The sequence below is a fragment of the Mustela nivalis genome, assembly GCF_964662115.1.
Source record: "Mustela nivalis genome assembly, chromosome: 1".
In the NCBI taxonomy this organism is placed as follows: Eukaryota; Metazoa; Chordata; class Mammalia; order Carnivora; family Mustelidae; genus Mustela; species Mustela nivalis.
This window is the reverse complement of record NC_139020.1, coordinates 98769187-98785438: the sequence shown is the minus strand read 5'-3', so window position 1 is coordinate 98785438 and position 16252 is coordinate 98769187.

Genomic DNA, 16252 nt, shown 5'->3' with positions numbered 1-16252 from the left:
CTAAGCACTGACTCTGTGATTGTCCCAAACCCTCATCGATTATTTCCTCATTTTGGGGGGGCTCCTCCTCCCTTTGCCCACATGTTACCTTTGGTTCTGTTTCAGCTCCTACCTGCAAAGGTGAATGTCTGCCCTTGCCACCCAGTGAGAGGCCACATGAAACACAGCAGTTTCTACTTCTGCAATTCTGTGCTGTCTCTGAAGGGGTTACTTTCTTTTACGTAGGTGGGTAACTTATTGTTATTAGGATTACTTACCCTACTTTTCTCTTATCCTTTTAATTGCTTTCTCTATACATCCCGTCAAAGTCAGATCACATTATTAAAGAATCTGGGATGTGTAGCTGGTAAACAGCAATTTATTTTTCTCACCCTTTGGAAGTGTGTCTTGTTGATGATTTTCACTCAGTGACCCAAATAATAAGTGTTCCCGTTATGTAATGGATGAAACAAACAGAGAAGTTTCTTCCTCAGGTAAACCACAAAGCTCACACAGAAGCAGACATGGTCTTGATCAGGCATAAGTCAGCTTATGTTTCTACATAACTAGAAAGATAAAGCAAGAAACCCAAGTAAAACTGTATAGGATGCCAGATAAGAAAAACTATTAATTAGAGGAAGGGAGGGAATTTCTTTCTAAACATGTTTGTTAAACCATTTGGACTCTAAAATGGAAACACAACACTAGAACATGGAGATATTCACATTTGTGGTTTTATTAACATATTTAGATTTTTTTTAAACACTAGGCTATTTTTTGAAAGTTTATGACTCAGCAAAACAGGAATGCATTTGACCAACCACATTTTTCTCCTCCAATTGAAACCCATTTGTATTCTAAGAGAAATTTAATCTGTATATATATGATTCATTTGTGCTTAACTTGTCAAAATGTTAAGAGCTGTTTGAAATAAAAGAAGCTTTTGGATTCTGATGCTTACATAATTTTTATCCTTAGAATCAAAAAGCTGTGCTTTTGCAGAGAATCAACAATCTTATACTCCATAGACATATGCATGAGATATGTGAAAATACAGGGCTCAAGTAAAACATAGATATATTGTTAATTTAAATTTCAATAGGCATACCTATATAAGTAATATAAGGCAAGTAAGCCTTAAACTTAACTTTCTTTAACCAAACAACATAATTTAAATGATGATTTATTTTAAATGAACTTCCTAATTATTCCTTTCTTTGCATGGTCAATATGCAATTTGTTCAAGTTGCGTACTGCACAATTCTGGTAAGCACCTGTTTCAAAAACAGTACAATCCTCATATCATAGTAAGTCTGTTTTTGTGTATTTGTTTTTTTAAAAGATTTATTTATCTGAGAGAGAGAGTGCAGGGGTAAGGAACAGAAGGAGAGAAAGTCTTTTAAGCAAACTCTGCACCGAGTGTGGAGCCCAATACAGGGCTCAATCTCAGGCCCCTGAGATTTTGACCTGAGCCAAAATCATGAGTTAGATGCCTAATCAACTGAGCCATACAGGCACCCCCCACTTCTCTTCATTCTTAAATCTTGTTTTTCTTTTCTCAATTCATAATTCAGGCAAGAACATCATCTAGGAACATCACCAAGCTGCAATATCTTTATTGACTAGACCAAAATTCTATCATGACTTGCCAAATTTGCAAGGACTTGCAGGGGCTTCATGCATGTTCATTTAAGATAGTTAGTGCCTGGTAAATTCATAATCAGGCTTTCAGTTTAACTCCATATTGAGTTAATTATGTCTATATGTCTTTGGAAAAGTTCCTTTACTTCTTGGAAACTTTGTATCTTCAGAAGAAAAAATAGGATAACTCTGTGTCCCTTAGAGAATGCCAGTTATGTAGAGTTAACCAACATTACCATGGTAGGGCCATCTTGAATATTCAGTGTAATTGGTCCACAGAGTAAATCAACAGGGGTGGGGGAGTCTCTGTTTGGAAATGTCACGCAGCATGGGAGAGTAGACTGGAAGTCTTTGGAAATGGCCAATTGGTACAACAAAACTACATTGATCAGCGGTGAATTAGAGGTCAAATTTTGACCTGAGATCAGGTCAAAAGAAAGATATCAAGAATAGTTCCAGATACTAGTGGGTAAAAGGGGAGCTGTGAATGCTGAAAGTGCAAAACGTTCTCCTTTTACATGAGACCTAGCTCACTCTGTTGGGCAATGCCTAACTTTTAAGAGAACTGAATGGGGAGTGACAGTTTTAAAAGTTAAAGGATATAATGTACATCATGTACCCAGCACAGTGTCTGAACCTAATATAAGATCAACAGATGTTCCCTTTAGCCCTTCCTAGGACATGGATTCACTTCACCAGGGCAAAGAAAGCATTATGCAGCACCTAACTCACAAACTCTCACCTACCAAACATGGGAGATATTTGGTGGTGGTGGTGGTGGTGGTTTTAACCTGTTCTCCATTCTTTCATTTTGGAATCTGCCTTTCCCCAGTTTATGCAAGTTTAGAAGGGCTCACAATTATGGACTCCTGCATCACCAACCACAGGGGAAGACATGTGATCCAAGTTGCTCAGAGTCTAACAATGGTCCATTCTAAACAGGGCCAGGATTTTTTATTTTTTGGGTTTTTTTGTTTCTTTTGAGGAATTAATTGGATGCTGAAAGAGAGAGGACCTCTCTTCTGAGATTAGAAGCTGAAAGCCCCACCTAAACCAGAAGTTTTTGGAACCAAAACAAAGAAAAACAGAGTTAATAGCTCAAAAAAAAAAGAGAGAGAGAGAGAGAGATTTCCTGGATCCTACTATGCCCAAAGCCCTAGACTTTTCAGTTACATGAGATAATTAGTTCTTTTCTTTTCCTGAAGTTAATTTGAGTGGGATTTGTATCCCTACAATTAACAGACCTGACCACTTTACGGGGATTATACTTGGTGATTAAACTTTGAGGTAGAATATATAAGAAAACATATTGTATTTCCCCTTTTCACTATAGATTTTACTCTATTCATAAAAAATAAAATAATGAAAATTAAGTTGGACATTTCTGTACTCAAACCCATTATTGGGATAAATTTTAGGTTTCCCCCATACAATAATCCTTCTGTCCTGATGGGAAAATAAGGGTACTTGTAGAATGGTTAGCTGGTGAGAATACCATGGGTTGCTATGAACCCAGGCACTGTCTGTTCCCAGAATCTCCCAAGACAATGAAGGGCGCATACAGAATTGAGAGTCAATCTTATAATAGGAAGCATTGATCCCATGACCCATGAGCAAACTAAAGGTCCAAATGACTTGTCCTAACCAAAAAGGAAGCAGAGGCCTATAACTAGGGGCTGGGCATGGAGTCAGGAAATGATAAAGCCAAGTCAGGAAGGTGAGGGGAGCAAGCAGATTCTGCCAGTGTAGCAAGAGAGGCGGAGTGAGAAAAAGCTACTTCATTGCTGGATCTCTATGCTCTCCAAGGTACTACATGGATTAAGGACATGGAGTTGAGAAGCCAGGGCAAGAACACATATCATTTACAGGCTCTCTGTGGCTAAGTAGGCTATAATTGCAGCTTAACCACAAAGATAGAACAAATAGTTATAGGGAGTCAACAGTCCTCCATTTATTGATTTATTTATCACCACATCATTTCTAGTCTCATCAATCCTATATTGAACCTTTGCCATATACGTAGTGTGGTACTAGCATCAGAGATGGAGAAAAACATGGGAGGGGGTCTTTGCCCCCTGGCAGCCAGGGCCCTAATTTGGACTATCTGGATGTGTATGCAGACAACTGGCATATAATCCAGTGTGTGGTGGTTAAATATCACACTAAAGGTTTGGACAGTGAAGTTGTGAGATTTTTAGGGAGGTAGACATTATTCTTGGGTAATCAGAAGAGGCTTCTTAGAAGAGGGGGTATAAAGCTGGGTGGTAGTCACTATGGCAAAGGGGGCCATGTGGATTTGGAAAGTAGATTGGGCTCTACCAATTAATTCAATATGAGACACTGGGAAAGGTCTTAGCTTCTCCAAATCTCATTTTTCTTCCTTTGCAAATGGAAAATAATATTGCAAATACCCAGGGTTAAGGGCAAGATGAAATAAAGTAAGTAGTTCTGGGCTCCAACAGCCTCAAACCAGTCCTCACACCAAAGAGTAGCCTCGGGAGGAGCAAAATGAGTAGGTGAGGCAAGAAGTGACCTTGGGCCTGGGAGTCAGGGACTGGGTGGGAAGGTCAACAACCTCCCATTTCACTTTATTATTATTTTTTTTTTTTTCTGATAGGACTTCTGTGGTGCTGGCGACCACATCACACACCCTTCCTCACTGTGTAACAGCCCCATGCTGGCAATCTAACAGCAATCATCCCTCATGAGCTGAGATATCACTCCAAGGAAAATGGGGGCAGAAACCCTGAATTAATGGAGATTGAGTCCCTAGCATCAGGAGGGGCTCAAAATAGGAAGGAAGCTATTTCAGAATGTAGGGAAAGTTATATTGCTTGGACAATGGAGTTTATAAATTATAAGTTACATCAACTAATTATGTCAAACATTCACAGGCAATCAACATATATTTGCTCTCTTCTCCTTTGCCCGTTCCCCAACATTTCCAAGAATGATCAGGACTCTGAACAGAATCTCTGAACGCAGAGCTATCGGGTACAGATCTGCCTCTGTGTCTGTAAAAATAATTCAAAGCACATGTTTCTCCGATAGCAGGACAACCATTTGACTGCCACACAGAAGAACATCACATTTAAAAAATCATTTCTATCCACTTCCATCTATGGCTTCTCATACTGGAAAAGTTGACAAATTTGTGACTCATCTGTGACCAATTTTTGGAAGGTGTGAAAATGGTACCAAGTGTCCACTTAGCCACAAGTAGCATGTGTGTCCTCCAGGGAAGAGAGAATGTCTTTCTCTGGTGACATTTAAGAAAATGCCAGGGACAGCTATCATTCAGTGTGGGTTGGCTGCAGAGCCGCCCCAAGGCAGTGTCATTGTTGCTGAGAACAGGGGCAGAGACAGGTCCCAGGGCTCAAAGAAATAGGTCAGGGCTGACAGCAGCAGCTGGTTAATTCTGCCTTCCCCACACCCCCACCCTCAGTGCCCTTCTGGTTCCCCAACCTCTGCTCTGGTCCCCTTGGACAACAACACCATCTCCTCCCCCTGCCTTTCACGTCTTCAATCCCTCACTCCAGGCAACAGGAACACAAATCTTAAATGCCTCTCCAAATAGAAAAACTAAGGAAACTTTTCAGGCTGATAGATAGTGGGAACATTAAGACTTTCTTGAGCTTAAATTTCTTTTAACTCTAGATGCCAAGATTTTGTATTAGACTGTAGGCAATATGGAGTCTGCATTGCTTTCTTGAGCTTCATTTAAGTAGACAGGTAAGATGTGTTAGTGTAATTCTGAAAATGCCTTAACTACTTATTTATCCATCATCATCACAAATGAAATGTAGATGAGTTAATTTTATGGATAATTGATCTTTACCCTTTAAGCATGAACACTTCTTTTTCATCTAAAATGTATTCCATAATTCATTATAATTCTATAATTCATTTGATAAATACATTCTCATAAGAATTATTGCCATGCTTCTTGGTTAGTCAGGCTCAATGAGCTGGACCTCAGCAGCTGAGTTTTGCTGAACTTATTTCATATAATTGAGGAAGGCTGCACCACAGACCCCCACATAATGTCTTCAGAACTTTGCACAGGTCTAATCAGTGACACACCTTTCTATCATGTCCTAAGCAATACAATATCATAGAATCACTGCCAGGTTTCTCCCTGATTGTAAATCATGTTCCATTCCTGGGGAATAGGAGAAGAGCAAAATCTGGGACAAAATAGCCTAACTCAGCAAGGAATCGAGGAAGATCTTGGAAAAAGCTGAGAAGAATATACTTGAAGTTTGGAAAATAACATAGAAGGTCACTTTTGCTCTGGAGGCTTCTTAAAAAGGGCAGCAAGGTTTTTGACCCTGACATTGACATTATCTTTGTCTTTGATGCAGGCTGTTGATTTGCAATGTTGAGACCTCCAGAGTCTCCCTCAATTCTCACTGCTTCCAACCTGATAGAAGCCTCATGTCATTTATGCTGGAGAAAAAGGGAAGAGAACCAGAGAAGCTCTCACACTCCCCACAAACTCACATGCGCCCCTCCCCCCTCCCCCCCACCATCCACATCCCATCTTGTTCACTGTGGCCCTGAGTTGGCCTGCCCTTCTGATTCCTCATCCCAGGGGCTGGCTGGGCATTTCCATCCTCTCATATCCAAAGGCACCTAGCCTTTGAGAGAATTACTTCCCTCTCACAAACAAATATTGGCATTTGTTTATCCAGTCACAGCTGTGTTCAAGGTAATGTTTCTGGAGGTTAAAAACAAACAAAACAAATCTATTCTCCACCCTACAGCCAGAGCGGCTTTTTGGGGTTTTTTTGTTTGTTTGTTTTAAGTTTTTATTTAAATTCTAATTAGTTAACACAACATATAATGATAGTCCAAGGTGTACAATATAGTGTTGTAGTGACTCAACACTTCTACGGAACACTTGGTGCTCATCACAAAGAATGTTGTTTTTAACATGTTAGTCTGATCATGTAACTCCCCATCAGACCCTTTTTACTGTCCTTACAGTCAAGTTCAAAGTGCTCAACAGGCCCCACACCAGGTCTCAAGGAAACTGCTGGACTTCTCTTCAGCCTCCTCACCCAAGCTCCCCTCCTTTCTGAGCTCAGCAGTGGTGGGGTGCCCAGGCCAAGCCTGCCTTCTTCCAACTCGGGGCCTGTCACCCACAGTCCTTGTTCCCGTTCATGCTACACCTTCCTTGATGTAACAAGAAAGAACAAAAATAAAACACTCATCCTTTGGAGCTCAGCTCAGGTGTCAGGTCTTCAGAGAAACCTTTATTGACGCTCCCATGAAAGACTAAGTCCCCTTGGGGTAGGAAGCTACACAGGCACTCCCCAGCCTCAAAGTCCAGCACTCTTGCCATCACTCATTCAGTGTTCATCTTTTCTCACTAAACTCCATGGGGGCAGCGACAGGGGCAGAGGCAGGGTTTGTGGCCTCTGAGCTCTAGTGGGGGAAGGAACTGGGTCTTGGAGAATAACCATACAAAAAGATCTTGGTTTGCAGATTTAAAAATTTTAAAAAATGCTTGATCATGTGAATACTTTTCCAAATCCTCTCTGAGGGACTGCAAAGGGCCATTCCCATGATGGGGTCTGAAGCTTAAGCTGTTTTAGTTGCATGGGGATTCTGTTCTGGGCAAGGATTATATCAGGGCTTTGATCCTGATACCTGACCCAACTGTATTTGGGCGACTATTGTTTATTAGTTTTCCAGTTACTGAATGAGGAAAAATTAGAAAATCTATATTCTTTAAATCCTAGTAAAACCATGCAGACTTACTATGAATAGAAGAAGTTACTGGCTCTTTGAGGGTTGAGCAGATCTTGGATGAAAAGAAGACACCGACCCTTTTTCTTGACGAGGGCTGTCAGAGAAGTGGGCTCTAGCCATGCCAGTTATAGGCTGATTCTGTTCTCTAGCCCTGACTCCATGGGGAGCAATCTGAATCTATGATCACGATATTCTTAACCAGAGATCCTTGGTGAACCCACAGTGCTCGTAAAACTGGAAACATTTCTTTCTGTGTTCATGTCTCTGGCTTTCATCTAACTCTCAAAGTGATAGGAGACCACCCAAAATATGAACTGTTAACTGCAGATTAGTCTGGGAAGATGAGGAATCAATAGAAATACTGTAACAGCTCAGACAGCTCAGGGGTCATATACCAGCCTCACTTCTTAGATGAGGACCTTCACAATTTATTCAACCTCTTTGAGTTTACTCAATTGTATAATGGAACTACTAGTGATTATTTACAGGTGGACTGTAATAGCACAGATATATATCTGTGCTATAGATATATCTACATCTATCTATATAGATATATATATCTGTATATATCCGTATATCTATATCTATATCTGTGCTATATATATATCTATATCTATAGATATAGATATAGATATAGATATACAGATATATCTGCATCTATATCTATATATGTATGTATATATCTATATATCTGTGTATCTATATCTCTAGATATATCTATATCTAGAGATATAGATATCTGTGCTATATCTATCTATATAGATATAGGTATATAAATAAATACATATTGCCTGGCTTTTTCTATCTCATAGTGCACATTTCATAAATATTTGTTCTCTTCCCTTCTAAATAAATAGTTTTTCATTGTTTAGCATAATCCCTGTACTGGAGGTTAAAATATTTAAGAATAATGTCTTCATTCACTCAGTTATTCATTTGTAAGGTTTATTCAACATCTCCTATATGCCAGACTGTGCTAGGTACTGGGAGCAGGAAGGGTGGGAATCAAAGATCAATAAAATTATTAGAAGGATTGAAGGCAAATCAAATGGACTAAAAAAAATCAAGTAGTTTTGAAAATTTCCCACTTCATGATGAATATGTGGTCTCTCTGGAGATGAGCCTCTTTGGCTATCTATAGGATTCTAAAATATCTGGATAAAAATGGAAAAATATAGTCATTCATGGGACTTTTTATGCAGAAGATAGCAATCACCCAGATGTTTCCAAATATTCATGCATCCACTGTTATCTAGACAACCATTTTGGAGTGCTGAAATTTTCATTCTCAATGAGCTGGTGTTGCTTTGGGTACACACAGCTTTGTCAGTTTCATGTTACAAACCAACAAATATTCTGTCTCTGACATGGGCCAAGTGTAACTCGTGCTTGCAAAGCAAAATGAAACCAAAAAAAAAAAAAAGGAAATAAAAAAGTAATGAAACATTATGAAAAAGTAGGTCTTAGAGCCAATATAAAATTTTTCAGAGGTAGTCTCTTAGAACTTCTCTCTCTTTCTCTCTCTCTGACATACACACACATTAACCCTGCTTCATTTCCCTCTGTATCCACTCCATGCCTCCCCGCAGCCAGCTCCTCTACCATTCCCAGATCAGGAAGGCTTCTCAAGTGCTGACCAGTGTCCCTCACCCCCCAACCCTCCCCACACACCTAGAGTGGCCAAATAAAATATAAGATTTATAATCTCAATTTCAAATAGACAATAAGTAAATACTCAGTGTAAGAATGCCCAGATGTTGCATGGGACCTACGTATATTAAAATTCTTTGTTTACCTCAAATTCTAACTTAATTGAACATCTTGTATGTTTATTTGTTAAATCTGGAAACCCACCCCATTTGTTCCTACAGTTGTGTCCTGTGACCAAGTTATGCCATTCGCATGTCTTTGGGCTCAGTTCCATTTTAACCTGGCACGTTCTGGTTCCAGAGATGGTGCTTCTTCTCTGGAGCCCACTCAAAGTCCCTGCTCTACTAAACCCTACCTTCTCAAGACCACTGCAACAATTACCCATCACTGTGCTCCGCGGGGCTGCCCCACACCTAGTTTTTCTTTCTCGGACCCCCGGAGCTCTTGCTTGCTGGTCTCCTCTCCACCGGTGACCCCTGCTGCCACAGGATCCTTTCTCCTCCTGGTTCCCCTCCTACCCAATGGGCCTGTGACAACCCTGACCTTGTACAGCCTGCCCTCAGGCTTCTCTGACTCACTACAAGTAAATTTTCAGCCGCCATGCTCCCCATGGAACTCCAATAGGACAGCAAAGCTATATTTGCGTTAGCCAAGGAAAGGATTGGTTGCATTCACAAGTTAAAATGAGCATCAGAAGGCCAAACAATGCAGTCAAGAAGAGACTACTTATTTCCTAGGAAGAAATATAACTAAATGGGAAAATATCTAATAAACTAATAAATGAATAAATAGGTACACAAAACATAATTTACCTCAGAGCCTGCAATTCAACCACATAAGTACTCATAATATCAAAGCTTTTTTATTTCCTCTAAATTTATCAAGGTCTTATTTAATTGCTATAAACACCTAAAGACATGAGCACATTAACACATAAAATTGCAGGATTTTAGCTGATACATATTCATGAACGCATGTTGTTGTGATCAGGCAAATAATGACCTGAGACATTGATAAATTTGGTAGATGCAAAAGAAAAACATAGCACAATGTTAGAATTCTCTGCAGATCACTGAGTGGAATCTTTGATAAGCCCTACTCTAAGAGACCATTCATAATGATTATTGTATTTCTGTAATTCTTCCAGGACAGAAATCAGCAAATGTTTAATCAGTGGGCTTCATGAAATTACTGTCCCCCAAACACTTGAATGCTAGATTAGTGCTAAAGAATGCTGGCTTCTTGGAAGGGTAATCCCAGGCCCTGTTGCTCAGAATCAGTTTCACATTCTTACTGGCATTCTTGCTTCCGTATCTACTGCCACTCAGAGAGAACTGACAGTTTTCCAAGCATTTGTGGGAATCTCAAGTTACAGCTGTTCCAGGGTCTTCAGAATGAATGTCTTTTATTTGGATGAAAATATACAGCATATGTTGGCTCACCCAGAGTTGCTGTGGCATAGTTATTTTTGAATCCCCATCCTGCTAACCCCTCTCCTAAGAACCCATCCATACATAGCTCCTATTCATTAAATTCTTTGCTCTCACCCAAGCAGGCAGTGCCCCTGTGAGCTGGAAACTGCACTTGGTCTGAACATAGCAGGACTGGTCATGACAAAAGGATCTGAGCAAATGCCTAGGACAGATAATGGGTCCGAGAGGCCAAACCACAGACTGTGACAGGACCTGCAAATGGTTCTCAAAAGGGCACAATTACACAGTACATGGATAGGAACACTAATTGATTTCAACTGATCCCAGAGTAAACCTCAGATTTCTTCTCAACACATATCCTGGTCAGCCATTTCCAATCAACCTATAGCAAGAAGCAGTTCAAAGTTATTTGCCTCCCCTGTTCAAACTGAGGTCAGTGAGAAAGTTGAGCCCTAGAATAGAACTGTAACAACATTGCCTCCAAAACAACATTTTTAAATTATTTACTATGTTAGACTATGTTATATCTACCTATCTCTGTAATAATAATAGTAGACTCATTTATTCCTCACATTGGCCTTATGAGGTAGGTGCTAACACTGTCCCAATTTTGTAATAACTTGCTTAAAGTCACACATGCCAAGGTTAAGGATCAGTATTCAAATATAGGCCTCTCTCCCTTTTTATCCTGTATTCTTAGCCATTATGCTGACAGCTGGACTACCATTAAGTGGAAAGAAATCGACAGCTGCTTATGTTGTGTGACTTCAAGGGATAATGGGAAAATCCTCTCTGCACACATCTTCAAGCTCCCCCTCCCCACACAGATCTGTTGGCTTTAAGCAGGAGGGAACAATTGGTAGAGTAGAGAGAGCATGAAATCCAGAGTCCCAGCCGGGCTGCTCCCTAGCAGGCTGACCTTGGGTAAGTAGCTTAGTCTCCCTGGGGATGATGATGACGACTGCTGCCCCACTAGACTGTATGGGTATTAAATGAAACACATAGAGAAGCCCATTTTGAAAGTGGAATGGGGCCTATAAGGGTTCGTTGCTATGATTAAGATGCAGAACCAGATAAAGCACATGATTTCTCCCAGAAGTATGTGCATTCAGACAATGGTATTTACACAGAGATTCTGAGTGAGGTCGGGAGTGGGGCAGTAGTGGAACCCTGGGGGATGGAGTCCACGGCAGTCTTGAGGAACGGGCATAGGGATGCCTGACATAGCTGGGGGTGGAGAGGAGGCGGGGGCTCCTGCTTTCCACTTGGAACCCTGGGCAAGCCGGTGGCTAGAACCATCATCCCCAGATACCTGGATTGGATTCATATACTACCTGTATCAGAAAATGCCCGACAATCAGACACTTTCCAATTAGTCCTCATAAAATACAGACAGGATCGCTTGAGAGTAGTTCTTATGGGGATGAGAACACAAGCACAGGATGCTTTAGGAAAGACTTCACAGGCTGAGAGGGAGCCAGGGCTAAGGACAAGAGTAAGTACTCCAGTCCCCAGGGCTTGGTCAGTGTGGACCAGCAAAGGAAAATCTTGAAGTTCTTCCTCATTCAGACTAGCCCTTGCCCAATAACTTGAAGGTCACCCTGTAGAGTCTAATCTTCATTCTAGATAAAGTTAGTCCAGTCCTTCCGCAAGTCAGTGAAGCCCAATGTGGGGGCTCCTAACTACTGTAATCTGCTGGCATTTCATCTCCATATCTGCAGGGGTGGAGCTTTGGTTACTTAGACAACCATCAAGTACAAGAGATGACTGTGTAACCAACTTGGGGACCTCTCATACTTGTCCAGATCACTCAGAGCCTCATTCAGTATCTATTCCTTGAGGTGAATCCAGCTGGACAGGATAGGATGGAACTACACTGAGTTGAGCTGAATCTGAATCAGTTGACCTTGTTGCCTTTTCTAACCTCAAACCAGTTAAGGTGAGGAAACAAACCACTATTTCCTTTTAGCTAGTGTCTCAGACCAGCCTTATCTTGGTGTGGCCCATCTGTGAATGAAGAACACATCTGTTGAGCTGTTGGGACTCATTTTTGATACCACTGGATACCTCCATCCTCTTCACCTCCCATACAACCCATTGCCAAAGCCTGCTCATTTTTATCTCATGCTCACCTTAGGAAAGTGTTCACCTCTCTCCACCTTGGCCACCGCAGCCCCTGCCCACCCTGATGATTCATGCAGCTTACTGAATTGTGTCCCTGTGTCTGTTCTTGTCCCACTTCCCAGCCTAGCTCCCACTCCAGAGGTAAAGCAGACACACACACACACACACACACACACACGGCCATAAAATATCAATATGAGGATGTTTCTCCTCTGGTAGAACCCACAAGTTCTTTGCTGTTCTGTTAGGATGCAGATAAGAATCCTCAGCACAGGGGTGCCTGGGTGGCTCAGTTGGTTGAGCATCTGCCTCTTGATTTTGGCTCAGGTCATGATCTCAGGGATGTAAGATAGAGCCCCTTGTTACGTTCAGTGCGTCGTCTGCTTGGGATTCTTTCCCTCTTCTTCTCCCTCTTCCCCCTCCCCAGTCACGCAAGCTCTCCCTTTCTCAAATAAATAAATCTTTTAAAAAAAGAAAAAATGGGGCACCTGGTGGCTCAGAGGGTTAAAGCCTCTGCCTTCGGCTCAGGTCATGGTCCTAGGGTCCTGGGATCGAGCCCCGCATCGGGTTCTCTGCTCAGTGGGGAGCCTGCTTCCCCCTCTCTCTCTGTCTGTCTCTCTGCCTATTTGTGATCTATGTCTGTCAAATAAATAAAAAAAAAGTTAAAAAAAAAAAAAAAGAAAAGAAAAGAAAAAGAAACATCAGTACAGCTTACCAGCATAGCCTGGAACCTCTCTCCCAGCTGCTCAAACTACTCTGGCCACCAGGTTCTACAGGTCTCCTCAGCAATTTCAGCCATGCAGTTCCTCAAATGCTCCACACCCCCTCATATTTCTGAGCCTTTGCACATATTTTCCTGTCAATCTGAAATACCCTCCATCTGAACACTTTCCCTGCCTCCCACTTTCCTTACCTAACTGATAACGATAAAAACGTTCTTCCTTCATGCTACAGGTCTTAGAGCTACCCACACTCCTATAATACTCTTCTCTTCCTTCATAACACCTACCAGACTTTATAAGTATATGAATGTGTGATTTTTATTAATGCCATTTTCCCACTAAGCAACAATCACCATGAAAGCAGAGACTATAGATTCTTTGCTTACTCTTGTCTCCTCAGGGCCTAATGTTGGGCCCTGGCATATGATGGGCAACAATAGCCTTTTGTTATTGAATGTTGAGTGGATGGACACCACCAGCTCTTCAAATTGCCAACGATGACTCAGAGAGCAGGGCAATGATGAGCTGTGCCCCATGCACCTGTCACTCCACTCCTCCTCTCATTTGGAGCTTTTTCATTTCTGCTTCAGAAATTATGGATTTACAATTTATAGTGACATTTCAAAGGCAACAACACTGTAGTTCACAGCAATACTCAGTATGACTATTGACAAGCTTTTATTATTGCATGGAATATTTTAGAATAGTTCATTACTTTCAGGGCATTGTTTAGAACAGCTCCTGTCATACAACCATTAAATGCTGACCCTGGGGGCATATCGGGGGCCAGTCCTTAGCCATGACATCACCTGGCTCCCATAGTAGGCCAGAAAGGAAGCTACCTAGCTCTACTTAAATGCCTCCTGTGATGGGGAGGGCCTCATCACCTCTATTCCACTGAGGAGCAGCTGCACTTGTTAGAAAATTTTGCCTTATGTTGTGCTGAGATCCGCCTCATGGTCACCCCTCCCCCATGTTCTTGAGCTCACATACCAAATAACCCTAAATGTGCACCCACATGACAAGCCATCAGTGAAGACCACTGACAAGCCACATCTGAAGACTTCTCTTCTATATTTTATGCGTTCTCCAGCCTTGATTTTTTATTTATAGACCAGATCTTGCTATTTTATTGCATGTATTCTTGTAAGCTGCCTTAAACCCTGTGTGGAATAAATCTCCGTATAAATAAACCCTTGTGTCTTTCCTGTAGGCAACAACTCAAGTTCCCTCCTGACAGTCTCCCCACCAACTTTGCATTATTACCTGAGACGTAACCTCTGATCATTCTGACACTAGACTAGGGAACAGCCTAGGACTGTCCCCAGACTCGATCTGCACCTTGGACAGTTACTGACAAGTCCATCAGGGGTCTTTGGGAACAGTGTACTAGGACAACAGGCAGAGTTTGGGAACAGGAGTGCAGGCCTATCACGTCTCTTTCAGTTTCATTTGGCCAGTTATTAGCAATGTGCCAAGTCTTTAGAAACCCCCCAATGACCCAACCCTGGCACAAGATGATAACCTAGCCTCCTACATGAACTAGGAGACTGAGGCTACACCTGAACACCCTCCTTTCCTTCCACACTCACAGTCCACTCTCTCTCTCTGTCCTCTTCCACTGCTCTCTTATGACCTGCTTTAAAAAGCTGGTCTCTCTACTCTAACTGAACCCATTGCTTTCCACTCTGTGGTCCTCCTCCAACAAACATCTCTGTTACATGAGTCCTTCTATCTTTCCCGGACAGCTAGCACCTTCCCTTCTGCACACAAAATGCTAGCCTAAAAATTACTAACAGTGAAATATTTAATATCCTATCTTAGCCCCAAACTGACATCCTAGCTTTTTCTGTGAAGCATGAGGTTTTCTGTGCAAACCTCTGGAAAAAAACAAACACTGCTCTTACAGGAGAGTAGATTCACATTTTGTGAGGCCTGAAGAATATACAATTTGGGGGCAGATGGGGTCATTAAGATAAAGAATTCAAAACTATAAAATAAAAAATTAGGTACAAAAGTGAATAGCTAAAACAAGGAAAAATTGTAAGGAATTATATATATATATATTTTTAAATGGACTTATAGGGGCACCTGGGTGGCTCAGTGGATTAAAGCTTCTGCCTTCAGCTCAGGTCATGATCTCAGGGTCTTGGGATCAAGTCCCGCATCAGGCTCTCTGCTCAGCAGGGAGCCTGCTTCCCTTCCTCTCTCTCTGCCTGCCTCTCTTCCTACTTGTGATCTCTGTCTGTCAAATAAATAAATAAAATCTTTTTTAAAAAATGGACAAATATTATAGATACCTAGAAAATAATGTCATTTTTAAATTAACTGCCAGCCTCTATAACATTTCCCTCTCTATATATTTTTTTTTAACCTGCATTCTTTGAAAGTGCTTCTTTATTTGCCAAGGATTCAACCTATCCTCCTGTATAATTAATCAAAACATGTGTTTAGCATTTACAGTTCAGAAAATGTTTAGCTTTCTAGTTCATTTTCGGTAATATGCAAGTCTGTAAGATTTTTTTCTCAAACTCGTAAAAATTTCTTATCAAGTTTCTGTTATATGTGAACTGAAAGTTTTCTGAACATCTCAAGTTATTTTGCACTATGACTGATCTTAAATCTTCTTTGAACTGACAACGCCCATTCACCAGTGTGTCATTGATGTCTCATCACAGTAGTATGTTATAAATTTTTGGCTATCTTATCTGATAGGAGATAATTTGCATTTTGACTGGGCTCTGACAAGAACTGGCTCCTCTTCTTGCAATATTATAGATCCCCTCACTGGAAGGATGCTCCACATGCTAGCTCCTGGCTCTGTATGCTTCACACCTTTTCTCTTCCACTATCCACATTTTTCCTTATGCCAGGTTTCACACTAGGCACCACTGACTGTGTGTACGTGCTGGGTGAGCTGGCCCAGCAGGTAGGGAGAGAATCTCT